Source organism: Arachis ipaensis, chromosome B07 (assembly GCF_000816755.2).
Source record: "Arachis ipaensis cultivar K30076 chromosome B07, Araip1.1, whole genome shotgun sequence".
Lineage (NCBI taxonomy): Eukaryota > Viridiplantae > Streptophyta > Magnoliopsida > Fabales > Fabaceae > Arachis > Arachis ipaensis.
This window is the reverse complement of record NC_029791.2, coordinates 229,510-234,746: the sequence shown is the minus strand read 5'-3', so window position 1 is coordinate 234,746 and position 5,237 is coordinate 229,510. Positions and strand designations below refer to the sequence as shown.

General features: G+C 31.9%; 1 long non-coding RNA gene across 1 annotated transcript; it reads left to right on the top strand.

Annotated features, from left to right (window-relative positions):
* LOC110264443 lies at nt 1,260-3,140 on the top strand. The gene is made up of 2 exons (XR_002350632.1): nt 1,260-1,534; nt 2,896-3,140. It is a non-coding gene; the product is annotated as an uncharacterized LOC110264443 (long non-coding RNA).

Below are 5,237 nucleotides of genomic sequence, written 5' to 3'. Positions count from 1 at the left end.
TCCGTCTCATGTGTTCGTTGTGCTCCCTCTCTCTTTCTCTCACCTCTCAAAGGTCTACTCTCCTCCACGCGAACGACCCTGCTACTCGGCCGTCTTCTCTTCTCCGACAAGCACTCATCTACTTTAGTTGCGTTTTTTTTCTTGTTAATTTGTATGATTGTTGTTGTATATATTGTGTATGGATTCTGAGTTAGTTGCACGGATATTGGATTCTGAGGTAGTTTTATGGATATTGGATTTAAACTGGGATTTTCTTCTGTGCTTATTTTTCAGGTTTTTGTTGTTCCAAGTTCGTTGGATTCTCTAGTCCCTTTTGGGTTTTGAATCTCTTGATTTCTTAGAATTTGATATTGATTGTAAAATTGAATTTTTTTAGTTGTTGATTTTAGTGCGTTGCTGATTTTTTTTTTCTTATTTTGACTTGATGGAGCACTACATTATTTATGCTATTGTTATTTTTTTGTTTTTATAATTTGTATGAAGCTGGAATTATTGAGGATATAAAAGGTAAAGAAGAATAACAAGAAGTGGTTAGATGTAAAGAAGTGGGTAGAAGTAATTTTCTATTTTAACTGGTGTAGCACTATTTTATTTTGGTTAAACAACAGCTCTATATATTAGAAGAGAAAGCTATGACTTTGTCAAGTATCTTTTATACACTCATGTAGAATCCTAATGATTTAGTGCATTATCATTGAGACTAATCTTCTTTATGAATCGTTCATTTCTTGTAAAATTTTGAATTTTTTCAGCTTAGAAATCATTGAATTTAAAAATTTAAAAGTATATATTAAATTTTTAATAATTTTATTTTATATTTAGTTAAACCGGTTGAATTTCGGTTAAACTTTTAAATCATTAAACCAGTCATTTTACCAGTTCATTAACCAATTCGGTTCTCGCAACCTTGGACAATATGCCCCATGCATATTGCGTGCATGGGCAACACGTGCCTATGGCCCTAAACTCGTTACTTGGTGCTGCACTGCTGCTAATATTACTGATACCACACACTCTCTCTTTCTCTCACTTTCAATTAATATTCTGAAAATTGGACTGGCCGGTTGAACTAGTTCCACCAAGAACTGGAGAGAAAAACAGTCCGATTCTCCCCTAAAACTGCCAGATTCAAAACCGCTGCAAAATTATTGAACCGGCCAGTTGGATTGGACAGAAAGCAACGACGCCGTTTTGATTTTTTGAAAAAAAAAAAAGAAACCTAACCCACGAGTCACTCACTCCCCCCCCTCCTTAAACTCCTCCTTCGTGAATAAAATCCAAATGCCCCTTAGCCACCATTCACTAACCCTAGCCCCCAAACCAAAATATTAGCCTCTTCCACGGATCTGCCGCCACCGTCCATCGTTGAAGGCGCCTCCGCGGCCTCCTCCTTCCCCCTGTCCCAAACCCAAATTCCTAGCTCAGCACGTCGTCGTTGCATTGTCTTCTAGCTTCGTTGTTCGAGGCCTCGAGTTCGAGCTGCTCGCCGTGGTGTCTTGCTCGTCTCGCCATCGTTGTCTTGCTCTTAGTCAAGGTTAGTGGTCCTGATTTTCTTTTATGCTATGTTGTGTATATCAATATATTATTGATTTCTGAATCTGAAATTAGTGATTTTGAATCTGAAATTAAGTATATCATCGATCTTGTATTGTTGAAATTATTGATTAATATGGATTTGTTATGCTAACGGTTGCCATTTTTTAATTTTTGAGTATGATGTTGCTGAATTTTTGTTGAAATAGTTATTAATTTCATGCTCTGTTTAGTGATTTCTGAATGTGAAATTATGAATAGAAATCAAATAATTGATTGTGTTGTTGAAATTATTGTTAGAAATAGATTTGTTACTCTGTTGCTACTAATAATGGTGATGGTAATGGTGGTAAGTACCAATCTGAGTAGAATTTTTATATGAATTTAAGAACTAATTTGTTAATGTATTTGCCTTGGTTATGTGTGGTGGTTGATTTCATCAGAATAAATCAAATTAATATTTGTTATTGTTTGAAATATAGCAATTAAATTGTGTATGTGGATCAGTTCTAATGTTGACATTAAAAGGGATATTTGATTTTATTGGTTGAAATTGTTGGCACTAATTAATTGTTGTTGCTACAAAAGGAACATATTTGATATTTCTTTGCATTTTTTTTTTAATTTCACTTCTTAAAATACAGTTTCTTCCATTTTTGCATGTTGGCTTTTGAACACTCAATTACTTGTATTCTTTTCTCTTCACAAGAAGTGTTATGGAAGAGCAAAACTTTAAACTCACTATGTCACTATTATCGTATGTCTTGATCTGTATAAAATGTTTTGTTGGTGATGTTGTGCATACTTACATCTATCTTGCTATGTATCATATTATTTGTCGATATTATCATTGTTATTTTACATGGAATTTTTTTTTGGGTAATCACTTGTCCTGTAACAATTGTCAAAGACTTTGCCCCTTCTAGGTTTCTACCGCTTGATCATGTTGTTGTCCTCTGTTGATAGTGTTTTTAGTTTCTATAAATAAATGAGTTTTGTGCTGAACTACACATACATGATTCAGTGTGTCTTGTTAGAATCAGAATTTTGTTGTTAGAATGATGTGCAATATCTTTAGTTTATTATTATAAAGTGACCACCATTCACATGAATTTGTTTACCATCTAAGGTTCTCAATTATCTCCTTATTAAAGTTATTATAACTTTTTGGTTTCAGGACATTCTCTTGTCTTGTTTACTATTTAACTTTTGACTTTGTATTTTGATAAGATCATATGATTTTGGTTGATGACATTTTATATAGTATTTTAAATTTGGAGGATATTTTAAGATTTATATTAGACTATAATTATATTTTAGAATGTTTATTTATAATTTATTTATTATTTTATTCTAAAACAGTTTTTTCAGTTAAACCACGGTTGGACCAGTGAATCGGTGACTAGAGCGGTTTGATGACTGGTGCAGTTCTCAGAACCTTGCTTTCAATACATATCCTCTTTCTTTCTTAACACTCTCAACTTCCCTTCTTTCTCTCTCTTAAAATTCAAAAACCAAATCACTCCCCTAGCAACCAGTGCTCATCTTCATCAGTGTCACCATCTTCATCTTTACCTTCCATCAACATCAACACTTTCATTTAACAAGTAAGTATATTTTTTATATAGTAATATTTTACTTAGTTAAAAAAAATTGCTACTGTAATTCGTCGTTGTAAATTGTTCTACCCCAAAAATTTAAAAAACACAATAAAATTTAATAACTGAATGTTACACCAAATCTTGATCAATTTCTAAGAAAATCAGCTAGACACTGGAGTGCTTTTTAAATACCTCCATTGTCTCATCCATAAACATTAGATATTTCCACTATTTTACAAAAATTATTAGGTTACTGTGCTAGAAGAACCCAACATAGAAGCATAGCCTAAGAAAAACTCAATAGCCTACTTCAGGCTCTCTAAGTGGGCAGCCACAGTAACAGAAAATTTGACCAAAGTGAAAATAATCTCCTATCCATAGAATTGATTGCTCTATTTAAGGAGATCTTGCATTAACTCTCTCAAATTGCAAAAAATGATGACGGAATCGCGGTCAACGAGAAAAGAGGAGACTCAAACTTTCCTAGATAGGTTAACCCTCTAAAAACTTTATCTCTTGTGTATCTCAAATTTATTTTTACCTGGATGTCGGCAATTTTTTATTTAATAATTGGATAGAAGTGTGAATTTTTTTTCCTGAAATTACCAAAAATGAAGTTTAACAGGAGATTGGGGGCACCGTTCTAAAAAACATGCAATATGTCCTCTACGAATTTTGTGCATACGTGACACATGTCCCATGATCTTATATCCGTGACTCAGTGCTGCTGGTCTGCTGCTAATATTACTGATACCACTCTCTCTCTTCCTCTCACTTTCAATTGATATTCTCTCTCTTCCTTAACACTATCAACTCTCCTTTCTCTCTTTTGATATTCAAAAACCAAAGAATTTCTCTAGAAACCATCGCTCATCTTCATCAGTGTCACCATCTTCATCTTTGCCTCCATCAACATCAACACTTTCAATTAACAAGTAAGTATATGGATAAACCACCAAAAACGCACCCAAATTATTTTGTTGATGACAAAAATGCCTCTGAAATTTATTATTGACAAAAATATTCTCAAATTATTTAAAAACGTGACAAAAATGCATATCTATGTATTGAAACATTCTATGTTAACGGAATAGAGTGGTGACAAATGGAGAATGTTAGCATGTCACTTGCCACGTTGAATGCTCCGTTAGCCACGTCACATTTTTTCCATTAACGGAGTAGGTCTTTGATCACAATTGGACATTTTTTGCATGTTTTTAAATTATTTGAGATGATTTTTGTCGATAACAAAATTTAGGAACATTTTTGTCAATGTTAAGATAATTCAGGTGCATTTTTTATAGTTTATCCAAATTTTCTATAGTAATATTTTACTTAGTTAAACAAAATTTTCTACTGTAATTCACCCTTTGTAAATTGTTCTATCCCAAAATTTTAACAAATACAATAAAGTTTAATAACTGAATGTTACACCAAATCTTGATTAATTTGTAAAAAAATCAACCAAACATTAGAGTACTTTTTAAATACCTCCACTGTCTCATCCACAATCATTAGATATTCCCACCATTTTATTAAATTGTTTTAATATTTATAGACAAAAAAATAAGCAATGTTTTGAAAAATGTAGAATGTTTCTATTTTAGTTAATTGTATTATTTTTTTAGATATTGGAGTGCTTTTTAAATTCCTCCACTATCTCATCCACAAATATCATATCTTCCTACCAGTTCACAAAAGAATCAATTAATTAAAAAATTTAATCAGTTACCAATTCTACCACTTGTCACAACTAAACTTGAAGGTCCATAATATAGCTATTTTGACCACCACATCATAATTCATACTTTATAAAATTAGGTATCAGATACATATCCAGAAATTGAGTATCAGATACATATCCAAAAATTTTAATATGAAAGAACTAAATTTTAGATAAAATTTTTAATTATTCTTTTTTTATTATATTTTTTATTACATAAAAAAATTTAGGCAAATTGCTCTTGCATATGTATTGCGTTCATGCGCAACATGTGTCTCATGACTCTAAATCCGTGATCAATGCGAAATTGCTGTTAATATTACTGATTACTCTCTCTCTTCCTCTCACTTTTAATTCATATTCTCTCTCTTCCTTAATAC